Source organism: Anas platyrhynchos, chromosome 8 (genome assembly GCF_047663525.1).
Source record: "Anas platyrhynchos isolate ZD024472 breed Pekin duck chromosome 8, IASCAAS_PekinDuck_T2T, whole genome shotgun sequence".
NCBI classification, from domain to species: Eukaryota; Metazoa; Chordata; class Aves; order Anseriformes; family Anatidae; genus Anas; species Anas platyrhynchos.
The window spans coordinates 17,801,241-17,814,831 of NC_092594.1; the positions used below are offsets into that span (position 1 = coordinate 17,801,241).

At 52.0% G+C, this 13,591-nt stretch overlaps 1 protein-coding gene across 3 annotated transcripts in view; it reads right to left on the minus strand.

Annotated features, from left to right (window-relative positions):
- Positions 1-1,344: 1,344 nt before the first annotated feature.
- LOC140003151 (uncharacterized) overlaps positions 1,345-13,591 on the minus strand; it is a 66,660-nt gene continuing 54,413 nt past the window's right edge. For all 3 annotated transcript variants that reach the window (XM_072042137.1, XM_072042136.1, XM_072042135.1), the window contains 4 exons: positions 13,087-13,181; positions 11,982-12,126; positions 5,798-6,004; positions 1,345-3,450 (listed from right to left, as the gene is read on the minus strand). The gene's annotated coding sequence lies outside the window, so the exon portion shown is untranslated. The remainder of the gene's footprint in view (positions 3,451-5,797; positions 6,005-11,981; positions 12,127-13,086; positions 13,182-13,591) is intronic.

Consider the following 13,591-nt stretch of genomic DNA (forward strand, 5'->3'; position numbering starts at 1 on the left):
TGGGGGTCTCCTGCACGACAACATCGCTGCCTCTGCCAGCCTGTGCCTTCCCTGATGTGAGCAGGACCTTTGGGAAGCCAGCACCAAGCACTTTTTGTAAAATACATCGTATAACAACCTGAGTGCTGTACTTTACTTTCAATTAATTTCCTAAATTTCAAGGTGTTCTTTTTTTTTTTTTCTTTCTGGCCGGGGGTGAGCGAGTGAAGTTGAGATCAGCCCTAACTCCTTCAGATCTTGTTAAGGACTTCCACTTGCCAGCGGCTGGATAAATGCCTCCTGGTGCTCCGTTAAGCTCGTGTCAGTCTTTCTAATTGCTCCTGAGCACGGCCACAGCTGCCTGCAGACCTCCCTCCCTGCCCAGGGGAGCTGCCAGGGCAAGAAAAGGGCAAAGCCGACCTTCAGGCTGCTGCGGGATGCTCTTGGCACCACGGCTATGGCAGTCAAGAGCAAGACGAGTCCCTCCTAACCCCAGAAAGGTCACGGGGCTGTTAGATTTCCCATCTGATGCAACTATTTGTGATATCTCGGGTTTGTTTTGGAGCTGGCCGTGCTTTCTAGCAAACAGGGAGACCCAGCTGGAGCTCGAGCTGTGCAGAAAGTGGGTTTCTTTACTAAACTCTTCCTGTCCTGGCTATCACCCCATCGCAGCTGTGATGAAGGCAGGGGCCTCAGCCACCCTTTTTGGTGTCCGGCTCCCTTGGGAGCTTGCACAAGAGGTGAGCCGAGCCCCGGGCAGCTGCACCTAAGGACAGGCTGCCCAGCACCATTTCCACTGGTTCAGCACGTGGAAGCACATTTTTCAACCAAACAGATGCATCAGCAGGGTTTTGGTGGGCTCCTGGGACCCCGAAAGCGCCAAGATTTGCACTTTTAAAAGAGATTAACCCAGTGCCATCCCACGGAGAACGCGCAGGCAGATAAAGCAAGCAGTGCACTTGATGCTCTTTCTAGATGACCACGTTCAAAGTCAAAAATAGCTGTCAAAGTCCCTGAGCTAAATAGGTTGGGTAAAACGCCCCAGATGAAGGTGTTAGTGATGGAAACGCAGCAGAACTGGGGAGCTACAGGCAAAATGCCCCCCAGCAATTACAGCCACGCCATCACAGGGCCATGCTGCTCTTGGTGCCACGCAGCCAGCTGACCTGGAGCAAGCAGCAGCCCTCACCAGCACAAGAAAGGCATCACGTGCTGCCAGCAGGGAGCTGGGAAGCTGAGAAAGGGATGCTGCAAGCAGATCAGCATGCCGTGCTACGCACAGAGCAGCAGCATCGTGCCCGGTCCTGCTACCCCAGCACCAGCTACAACATTTGCAGCCGCCTCAGCCAGGTGTGGTGGCTGCAGCATCCAGCTTTAGAGTGTATTTAAGCATCTCTAGCCTGTGCCAGCCCCTTTGGAGATGATACCTGCAGCCCGATGCTTCTGACAGCACCCCTGTGCTCATCCTGCCACCTGCAGCCCTCTGGGTCCATGCCTGACGGGTCCGGGTCCATCCGAAAGCTCCCGGCCGCTCGCTGCCTTTGCCATGGTGATGCTGCCCGGCCGGTGCGAGGCGGAGGGGGGACCCAATTAATGCTCATCACTGCCCAGGCGTGGGCCAGGCCTGTGTCAGAGCAAGCAGTGACAGATCAGACGCGATGCCTGCACCAGCTGAGTGCTCAGGGAGGCCAGCGGTGCCGAAAGCACGAGCCCTCCGCAATTAGCAGCACCACGGCGCGTCCCCTGCCCGTGTCAGTGAGGTTTTTTTTACCCAAAAGTGACAAGGGGGACAGGTAATAAAGGTCCAGGCCAAATCTTCCATGCAGAGCTGCTGGCTCGAGCTGGCTCAGGATGCTCAGCCCTCCCTGCCAGCTTTGGTCTCAGTAACAGCCACCGCAGCACAGCACCCCAGATGCTGTCAGGAGAGCCCCACTCTGCCTCCAAGCTGCCCCATGGGCTCCTCCTTCTGCTTGCTGAGAGGGGAAACTGAGGCACAGCTCAGCATCCCCCAGTGCAGCCAGGGAGCCATCCTGGGAGCACCGACACAGCCCGGATCACCAGGGCAGGCGGCAAAGGCTCAGCCTCGATTTCCAATCTGAGCACATCTCCTGGCCACCCAGAGAGCTTCCTCCCAGGCGGTCCTCACCCGGCTAAAGCCAAGCCTTGCCCTCACCACGAGCCCTCTTCGGTGCTGATTGCAAACCCCGCAATTACTCTGCAGCCCAAATGACACTGTGGGAAGGAGAGCTGCGGTGCTAACAAGAGCAGGGAGCAGGAATAGCACCGAGCTGCCTGTGGCTGGGATGGGACACGTGAGTAGCCCTGCCTGCACACCAGCCTTGGCAGCCAGAGCATGGGGACAAAGGGGACAGGAGAGAGCACCGAGGCCAGCAGCAGTGACCAGACCGCAGCTGGTGTCTCATTACTGCCCTGAATTCCTCTTTCACATCAAATGGAAGCAGCGGGCACAGCTGTAGGCTAGATCCAGGCTCTCTCGTCCTTGTTTTATTCCGTGTCTGTTCCAGCTCCCTGCCTGGGAAGGCTCTGAGGATTTCTGTTTTCCCACAGGTCTGTAGCAAACCATCATTTGGTACCAGGAGGAGAGAGACAGATTCCCATCGTGGCACAGTGTTGTTTCTGATTGTCATGAGCCCTGACCTTCTGCTGTTCTTTAAACCCCAGGAGATGCGTCTGGTGGCCAAGGAGAGAGTGCGCACCAAAAACTCGGCCTCTCTGTCTTGGAGACAGAGCTCCAAGGCAAAGATTGTCACTGATATGGAAGCTCCTTCTCCCCGCTGCCGTGCAGGATGCCTCCCTGACAAACCTCAGCACCTGCGCAGACCTCACCGAGGTGGCAGCAGCTTTCCAGCAAGGGGGATGCTCTGCCCATGCAGGGCAAGCAGCTGAAGCGCCGTCAGGGGAGACAAAGGCGCCTGGCAAACTTTGAGAAATGCCTCTCATTATTTACAGAATGACACAGGAAAACTTCAGCCTGAAACAAGAAAGGCAATTAGTTTCCTGTACGGAAACAAAGAGACATCTGTGCCAAGTATGCTAACATATACACAGGGGGCAGGTATACAGTACATGAGGAATTTCTTCCAGCTGCAAATCCAACCCCAAATTCTCAAGTCAATCTTGAGTACTACGACGCTCAGCAATCCTCTTAAAAGTGTCCAGATGCTTTAATAACTTAATTCTAATCTTCTCAAACACCATTTTCCATTTAACTGCTGAAGCACTGGAAGGAGACAGCGTGGCCAGGACTGAAGAGTCATGGTGCATAACAGCACGCCGGGGTTGGAAGTCAAAGAAGCCCAGGCTGGTTCCGTTGATGCCAAAATCATCGTGGGGTTTGCAGGATGGAGCAGGCACCACCTGGACTTGGAGGCTGTGAGTGTGAGATGCACAAACCACGCGCTCTCTTGTCTGTGCTGCTGAGGTCCAGCCTGGTGGCCTCAAAGGTGGGCGCTGCAAATAGGAAGCACCAATTTTTGTGGTGGATTGGGCTGTTGGGCACGTAGCTCAGCCTGGGTCAGGTGCAGCCAGACCCCACCACCAATGACTGCTTGGGTTTGTGTTAAATATTATAAAAATAAATAAAAATTACAGATCAACCCACAAACCTGAGGTCTCAGTTAGTTGAAAATGGGGGAATCTCCTTGCAGAGCCTGGGAGGTTTCGGTGTGTGAGGTTTGCAGCAGCAGGCTGGGGCGGACTCCGCATCTTCAGAGGGCTGCGGGGTTCAGCTGGACCAAGCCTGCTGGGACAGCCCCACAGAAGGTGCCCAGGGGTCTGGAGACCCAACCAACATTTCGGTAAGTCTGGCCTTAAAACGGGCTCCCCCCCACGCTGCGCTGAACGGGCACGACCCAGCCTTGCTGCGCATCACCATCACCTGCCACCCCCAGCCCCCGCTCCTGACGGATTGCTCCAGCCCTCCCATCTCAGGCAGCTACCTTTTAAGACAACGTTTTCTCCAGATTGTTTTAAACAAGCGAGGAAATTTTGGTGACACTTTAATACATAAAGTGCTCCTTATTTTCTCTGTGCCAAGGAGCGGTGCTTTCTAACACACTTTCTGAGTTAACATCAGGTGTTAAACAGACGCACGCATTGTTTGAGCAGGAGCCCACGTTTTATAATAGGCTTTCTATCTAACAGCTTGATATAGCCTCTTCCATTAAGCATTTATTGCTAATGCATTGTAAAGTGTAACATGCTATATATGCTATTAAAGAATGAAGCTGCCAGGTACTCACCCCTCAATAATGAAACACTTATGAACGGGAACCTTAGGTTAAGGAGCTGTGAATTAAGTTTAATCTCAAAGAGATCACCCAGCACTCTGCCAGAACATTGTGGCACGCTGTCAGCATGAGGGCTCAGACCCCAGCCCCCCGGGGAGGTGCTCCTTGACTTCGCTTTGGAGAAGACCCTGGTGAAAATGCCCCCCCCTGCAGCAAGAGTTTTGCTCAGTGTCTCCTAGAGACCTGCGGCTTGATCACGCATGGTCAAGGTGGTATTTCAGGTGGGGGTCACCACAAGGTAGGAAGAAGTGGCTGTCACCACGCTGGGGGGCACCAAAGGGCACAAAGGTGGGGACCTGAGAGCGGAGCCATCACGGCAAGGTGATGGCAACCACCTCTGCGGACGGGTGGTGGCAAGGCAGGGAGGAGACCCCACGGGATGGGACACGGGTGCCCCTGGACTCTTTAGGGCACTGGGTCCCGCACCCCTAAGGGTGGTCCTAGCAAAGCCAGTGGCAGTGTCCCTAGTCCAGACCATTTTTAGAGGACCCCCAGATCACCACACGTGCTGGTTATTGACCCTGTAATAATTCAACATAAAACCCGATCATTAGAAACCCTTTTAGATGAGATACATCTCCACCTGAGCACTACCATAATTTTTTCCTTACTATCCAACAAAAAAAGCCATTAACCTTTTTAAAACATGGAGCAACCTCCTTCCCATGGCAAGCAGAAGGTTTTGTTAGCCCAGTGAGCAGTGAGCAGTGGGCACGATGAGCACCGACCTACCACCCCAGGGCTCAGCCACAAAGGCAAGCAGCTTCACGGCTGCTCCTTTGGCAATAGAAATCATCTCGATCCCTTCCCTCCTGCTGGCCTCACCCTCCCCAGGATCTATTTATACACACGCTGCCGCACGGCAGTTCTTGCCTTTTTCTTTTCCCTGTTTATGAGATGCTGAAGAATCAGGCCACAAGTCTCCAAAAACCATTGCCCTGCAAACTCTACAGCAGGGTCTTGCATCAACCAGTGCCAAGAGATGTCTCTGCCATAAGACAGGAGAGGGACTTTCAGTTGGTGTGAGAGTTCAACCATTTCCTACACCCACCCCTGGAATTCAGTGGTGATGGGGCACGTAGCTCCCATGTATGCCCCTGAGCATTTATTTTTAACGGAGTGGGACTGAGCTTAGGCTGGGCCACTGGCTTCATCCAGCGACAGAGCTACGTGACAGCCCCTGGAGCTGAGTGACTACTCTGGAGGGAGCCAAGTGGCATTTTGGATGGTCTGGTTTTTAGTACCCAGTTTATGGTGAGGAAGCCAAGTCCCATGCTTGTTTCCTCTCCCTCCACATTGCTGGTGGTTGCCTCAGCTGGAGCTGAAGCTGAAAATGCCCACATGGTACTTCAGAAGAGCCAGCCCTTGAGCGCCCAAGACGTGCCCTGTTAGGACAACCTGCATCTCAGGAGGGAGGCACGGCAAGGGGCAGCTGCAAGGTCTCCACAGAACCACAAGAGAAGCACTAGAGGCACATCAGGATAGACTTCATGAACAAAAAAGCATACCTCACGGGGCTGGTGCAGTTTCTAGTGGTGTCCCCCGATGCTGCTGGAAGACCCAAGTGCTCACGCACAGGGACAGGCACAGGTGAAGGGGGAGATCCCACTCTGGGAGCTGCTCTTGTCCATGCTCACTGAGGTTCTCCTTGGCCTGGCAGCAGCAGGGGCAGTTCGGTCACACACGTGTGCAGCTGCTTCCATCAAACAGGGCACCTACATTTACAAACAGACACATTTGGAAGAGCTGGAGAAGAGAAACCCTCTAATCACATGCAACATCACTCTGTGCTTGGAAGAAGGGCCTCCACAGCCAACTGTGGCTGCTCCTTGTCCTGGAAGTCAGGCCAAAATAAATACAGAGGTTCCCCCCGCCCTGCCCCTTTCTTTAGGTGACACATTTTCAGAACTTCTTCCAAGTTTTTGCAAATGAAGAGGGAAAAAGTTCAGCTCAGGCTGACGTGCCAGTGCCCTCAACACTCGCTGAGGGGAGCTCAGAGGGGCTTTCTCCTCTTGGTCCCCCAGACCCAGCGTGGACACAGGGGACCCCACAAAATCTCCTGGGATGTCACTGGGTTGGGTCTTGGCGAGCACACCACGGTGTTGCCTTCCTCCCCTGGTGACAATTGCCTTTCTTTTCGGTGCCAGTGGTTCCCTTTGTGTTTACGATAACAGAGGGATGCTTTATTGCATTTCGCCCGGCCCGCTGCCATGGCAACCGGCAGTTGCTGCGCGCTGTAAAAATAACCCTCCTTCCTTGATAGATTTCACTTGAGTGAAAATAACCCTTAAAAATAGGTTGAAATTTCCATACTAACTCTTCCGGGAGGTTCAAGGGAGGCGAGGATGAATTGCAGGACCGGCCGCGCCGTGCCACCCCGGCATCCTCCGGCCTAGGCACTGCGCTCATGGAGGAGCCCACGAGGACGGTTTTTGGGAGCCACTGCCAGGCCACCCGTCCCTCCAGACACGGTGTTGTCAATGATTTGGGGTAGAAGCCATGCCCATCGCCATCGATGAGGCCCACGGTGTCTCCACACAGCCACGCCACGGTTGGGCCCAGTGGATGAGGTGGGTCTGCAGGGCCTCCATCTTCTCAGCTCCCGCGCACCACGGTCTCAAGAGAAAGGCTTTGGCCTGCTCCAAGGCTAGAAGCTGGTGCTCCCCGTCCGTGCATAAGCATTTTGCACCTAGCCATCAGCAGGAGGCTTCAGCACGGATTTGGGATGGCTAAATCAGAGCATGTCAACTGCCAGCACTGGTTCTCTCCCCAGAAAGACGCTCCTCAAGTACCTGAGAGAGCTGCAACACTCCTGGGAGGCTCCGTGTCCAGACTCTGAGGGGCACCAACACAGCAAGACTCACGGGGATGATCCATTCTCATGCTGGGAGAGGTTCAAGTCTCCTTCTTCGATTCAGACCATCTCTACTGGTCCCATTTCCAGCCAGCAGAGAGCTGCTCTGCAGCACTGAGGTGTTACTCTCATGCCCACTCTTGACTCATCCCCAGCCACGAAGGTCTTTCCTTTTTTTCTTTTTTGGCTCCTTCCTTTCCTTTTTGTTCTCCCGGCCCCTCAACTGTTCTTCCTCCAAATAAAAGCCGATTCACATTTTAGAGGTGGCCCCTGATTCCTCCCATGAGTTTAGGTGAGTCGAACCATAAGAAGTGGAGTAATGAGATTATGATTAAAAGCACACCTTGATAGTGGGGCATCCATCAAGCTGTCATAGAAATCGTATCTCGGAGGCTGCTCTCATCAATCTGACCTTTCAATTATTACCCAGAGTTCATGACTCTAAGTGTATATAATTCCTACCTCAAATCTGAAATACACGCCTTTGTTTTTTTGGCTTGCCTTGCGCACGGCCGCGCGAGGCTTCCTCCACCAGAGCATTAGCCATGCTTCGCAATGCAAATTAACTTAAAAGAGCTCTTTCACCCAAAAGATTGGGAATGAGATCAAGGCACCACTGGGGCACCAGCAGAAGGCTGTTTGGAGGCTTTATTAATGTCTGTTTGGCTTTTCCTCAGCTTTTGTTCAAAGTGAATGACTGCTGAAGCCAACTCCAGTGGTGTTCACACCCGCACCCTTCTTTGGTTTGTGTCCCCAAGGAGGGGAAGGTTGTTCTGGCCATGCCACAGCATGACCCTGATGTAGGGAAGGTCCCTCCAACCCAACCAGGCCAGGCTTCAGTGCAGATGAGATTTTCTGCCCAACCACCACTGAGAAAACTCCTCACAGCCAACACTGGATTATAGGAGTGGGATAAAGCCTTACTCAGCATCATTTGCCATTTTCCTTGGCATCACTGGGAGGATTCTTCCACATTTCCTTAGGCCCAGAGCACCATTCACCTCCAGCCAGCTCCATGCATCCCACTCCACCTCCTTTTCAGCTCCAAGGCTCTTCAGGCTGAGATAAGTCAGGATCTGACTGGTGCCAGCCTGGCACCTTGCTGCTTCCCCTTGATTTTCCATAACTTTTTACCAAGCCATGAAATCCTGCCCAAACCTTATTTGTACCCTAGTACATGTAATGCATTGGGCTCTGTTCACAGGGGGTTCCCAGTGCCTGGGAATGGGGCGTCCTCTCCCTCCCTGCCTGCTCCTCTAACAGCAGCAGAAGAAAGAGGCTCTTTCTAACACAGCTGTTAGGAAGTTGTTCCTAGACAGAATAAAACAAATGAGGCCATTCGCTTCAGACTTTTCCTCCAACAGACCCAGGTAATTTTATAAAAATAAACTTCCCTGCTACCCAGTGAGTTTTCACAAACAAGAAGACACAGCAGATGCTTTGCAGGAGAAAAAGAAATCCCTAGCTGGAAAAGAAAAGACAGAGGGAGTAGAAATGCCTCGATTTGGGATCTTTGACAAATACAGTCCCGAAGATGATCTTGCTGTTATTTGTATTGTTGCAGGGTCTGACAGCCTCTGATCACAGCTTTGTTCTATGATTAAGTACCGAATGAAGTTCTTTTGCAAAAATCTCTATCTTTTTTAGAGTTATCTCCTTCAGATTAAGTGAAATTGGGGGAATTTCCGTAACAAAAAGCCTCCAAAACAACAGCAGTGACTTTTAGGGTGTCCCTCAGTCCTGCAGCAGAGGTGCTCAGGTGAGCTCAGGTAAGGCCAGAAGAGATTTTGTGAGTCAGACACCCTCAGAAGACAGAAGAGCTTTCGGAAGCGACCCCAAGGCTGACAGGCCATAAGCACATTTATCTGCCAACACCTGTTAATCCGTGCAGCCCTTCTCAGTAATTCTGCAGCTGGGCTGGAGCTCTGCTCCTACACCGAAGGGCAAACTTCCCTCCGTTGTGACCCTGCCCAGCTGACTCCTTTCTAAGCCACCATCAGCAGCAGCAAATAAGACCCTTTCTCCATGGAGCAAACACTTAGCAGTATTCCAGGCACAATTCTGCTTTGAAAGCCTTCCTTAATCAGAGAGTAAGCAGCAAAACGTCCCCAGCAGCCAGCTCAGCAGAGGTGAGGACATGAGGACAGACATCTTCAGCTCCCAGGCTAGAGCAGGACAAGAACATATCAGCCACACAAGCATCACATTTTTATATTTTTTTACTACAACCTATTTCACCAGTCTCCCACCATCCACGTCAGAGCTCGGAGCATTGCCTTAGCAATGCCGGTTTAATTGTAACGATAGCGTGGATTTCCCAAAAGCCACCTAAGAAATTTCTTTTGGGTGTAGGACAAGATGTTTCCACACCATGCTGCTCAGGGCAAGCCTTGAGAAACCGAGCCCAGCACTGCTGGTCTAAACCTGCACTGCAGCCACACGTTCCCTCGCAGCCCAGTCTCCAGCCAGAAGGTTCACAAAGGTCCCGAGGCACCAGCTGGAGCACCTCTGCCACTGAGTGCAGATGAAACCCCAAAAACTCCCCTTCCTTTCTGCCATTCTCCCTCTGACCTCTGCACAACCAAAGCGATGCCTAATGCCTCCCCTGAAGGTGGTAACCACAGCTGAGCTATGCTGCAGGCCCACGCAGGAAGGCGCTAATCCTGTGCTAATTTATTTTATCAAATTAATAAGAAGAGCATCCATGGAACACCAGAGACTTCCTCTTCTCGGGCTCCCAGCAGAAAGCTGCATGATCCCTTTGTAAAGAGGGTGGGGGGTTGTTGTTTTCCTTCTTTTTTGCCAAGAACATAAAATTAATAAAACAGGATTAAGGGAGATATGGTTTTAACTGATTCCTTAATCCCAGAGAATAATTAATGAGAGCAATGCACCACTTGGCTCGACTCGTCCCACATTTGAATAATAAATAGCATCCACAAACAAAAAGAAGGAAAAGGGAGCAAGAAGAAGGTTGAGCTGGAAATTCTCACTACAAAGTCTTTGCCATCTGTACGTGTGCATCTCTTTCTTGCCTTGTGTCCAGAGAATACAGGACAGAAGACAACAGACCAGTACTGCCACATCCAGATAACCAAGCCAAGACGAACAGGAAGCTCTCCACGTTAAAGAAACAAAATCCCACTAAAAGTAGAGATAGATTGCCCGTGTTAGACCCTTTTCATCAGCCCACACGTGCTTGAGTGCTGTGATCCCAAAGCAAGGGGGTGTCCCCAGCCAGAGTCACTTGCTCTTAATACACCAATCCGCATAAGTGGACAACCTGAAGTCCTACCACACTCATCCTCGTGTTCCCCACCACACCACGTGTTGGAGACACCTCTGGTCTGCTACAGAAGGTCTGCAAAGGTGCTGCAGTTGGGATTCAGGCCACCATTTAATATCTGTTTAAGCACACGTCCATCCATCAGTCCTACTCAAGGGAGAAAAGGTATCTGGGGTTCTACTTTATGGTGGGCAGAACCATCTTTTGGAAGTCAAGGAGCCCTCTTAGACTGAATGCCTCTTTTCAGTTCCATTGTGACCCCACCACACTTGTTCTGGGGATAAAAAACACCTTCCTGGGGCTTACTCCAGGAGCCCCCGCTGAGCCCTGTGTCTCACAAGGATCTCCCAGCTCCTGGCCACCTGTAGACCAAGCAGAAGTCCCAGCCCTGAGGAGTCCTTTGTCTCAGAAGGAAGGAGAAAGGTTACTGCCAGAGAAAGAGCTAAAAACGCAGCTCCTTAAACACTGTTTCTTAAGTTTCTTGAGCCAAAGGGGAACCAAAGAAGTTCTTCAAGGATCCAGAGTCATCTGTCATTTTTTAACTGATCTACAGATACCAGTGGCAGACCTATATCCGTCTTTCACACATCACCTTGGACTATCCAAGGCCAAGGAAGCCCACATTCGGGCACCGAAACACCCTACATCCCAAAGAGCACCTTAGCAGCTGACCAGGCAGGTTGCAGACATGAGGAGGAACGGCTGGATAAGCACGGCCTCGTCCCTGCCTGCAGCCCTCGTTAAGGCAGGGCTCTGCTTTGAACTCCTTCCTGATGAAATGATTAATGAATGCCACGCAGACCTCTTCCCTTCCTTCCTCTGCTTTCACCTGCCACACAGAGCAATACCAAACGAGGTGATCATGACAAACACAGCTCTAATTCTTTATTAATATTAATCAGAGGCAACCTTTCCATTGACACCAGAACCCGAGCGCGTGTTGGCAGGGAGGGGATAACACTGCAGCAGTGACATTTCTTGGGTAGGCGATTTTATTTTATCTCGTGCCTTCCCTTCCCCCCTTTAATATGGGTTTGCGCTGCCTTGTACAAACAGAGGAAGGAAGGAGCTGATTAAATAGCAGCGTTGGAGCATAATGAAAGAAAAAGCCCACTGCAAACATGTGCTGATTGTTTTAAACGGGAGGCGCCAGGAGGTGGATTTCAGGTGATGCCGCGGTGGCTCCTCTCATAATCCCGGCTAAGGTGGTATTAGGGCTTTGGAGCTCAGAGAGAATTTCGCCTGGTCCCTGCTGGTGAGGAGAGAGGCTTAGGCACAGCAGCAAAGCTCAGGCTGGCTCCCTCTCCTCGGCCCCACCTGGGGCTAACGCCACAGCGGGGCTGGGAAGTGCACGGCCATGCGATCCCCCTCACCCCAAAGGGGTCCCCAAACCTGGCCCTGCTGCATGGGGCAGTGCTGGGGTGTCACCAGGTCTCTGTCCCCTCCCCAGCAGCCAGGGTGCAGGCTGCTTGTTGGCACAGCACTCGTGGTTTGCAAGCCCAAGTAAGGTTGCAAAAGGATTGCAAGGTGCTAGCAATGTGTGGCCCTGTACCTGCACTCGCAGAAGCGCTGCCTGCCCAAGGTCACAGCCGTGCCCACGCGCTGCTGCTCTGCTTCTCCTCGCACCAGGATGCTCGTGCATTCACTTTCCTTCACAATAAACGCAAGGAGAGGCCTTCAGAGAGAGCACTGCCAGCCTGAAAACAGAGAGAAAACCCTAATGATGGGTCACATCCACGAGAATCCGACTGCCCACACGGTTTGGTGTGGGAGATGAAGAGGGAGACGAGGCTCTTGCACGCTCCCAGCCAGACACTCCCTGGTCACCTGCAAGATCTCCACCTCTACACAGCAGTACGAAGTGGGCTCATACAAACCCTCTCTGCACGTGCACTCGGAGAGGGAGCACAAGCTTTGCAGAGCGAGGAGAGAGCTGCTGGAGTCAGAAGCCACCTGATTCGTAAGGACAGGAGACGACCACGGCCTCAGGCACCTTAAAAACCTGCACCCACACACGTCAGGGTGTTCCCCCCAACTCCAGCACCCCCCAGCAGCTCATCCCACCACTGCCACGCTGCCCATCTCCCCTCAGGCAGCATCTCTAAGCTCCCTTTGCTGTCCGTTTGCAGATTTTCTGCGTTTCTTCTGTCTAATTACAACAGGATTGCAGGGAGATTTGTAAGGAGAGATGCCCCTGGCTCTCAGCTGAATGCAACTTCTCTCTGTCTCTTAAAACAAATAGATTTTCATTGAAATCAACATATCTTTCTGAATTGAATAGGTTTTCATGGGGACAATAAATTTCTTCAAAACAATGCATTTTTATTACAACATATTTTTGTTCAAACCAATACTTTTTGACAACCAGATATTAATGACCAGGCCAAAGCCATAAATTTGCCTCAAACTATGTGTTTTCTCATGGAAGGAAATAATTTTTCTCATACAAATACATTTTTATTTGAATCAATCCTCTTTTTTTTTTCCCACCCCCCAAAATCAGATGCGTTGCTGGAAGGGAAGCAGCACCTAGGAAAGCCCCTTCGCTTCGAGAGGAATTGAGTACTCGCGAGGAGCATCTCCCTCCCAGCCTCCCAAGCCCAGAAGCTGCACTTGAAGCTTAAATGCAAACTCCTTTTTAGCTGTTGCTTACATACCTAAACTGCCAGCCAGCTTCTGGTAGGTCCTACAGAAACTCCTTGTCCTGTTTTGCTCCTCTTGCTTGCTGTTTGTTGTCTGCTCCACTGGGAAACTGCAAATAACAGAGCCCAGTTAAATAAATAAACCTCCCTTCACTTCTCTCAGACCTCCTCGGAGCCTGCTCGACGGCCCCAAGCCCCCAGCCCCTGCACCCCAGGGACACCAGTCCTGCCAGAACCAATTTCACCCAGGGCAGGACCTGGGATATGGGGCTGGCGACAGGCTTTAGTTTGCTGCAACTGCAAAAGCCTTGGCTGCTACTTTTTCGTAGCTCAACACCGACCCATGAGCAAACCCTATTGCCCCCAGACCCTATTTCCCCAGCTGACCCTACAACACGGACACCGCCCCCATTTCAGCAGCTGCCCTGATGAAGAAAACGCATTTTTGGTAGCAAGGAGCTGCACTCAACCCCTTGAAACCACGTTTCCAAGCTTGGGCCTGGGTCAAAGCCTGGGGATC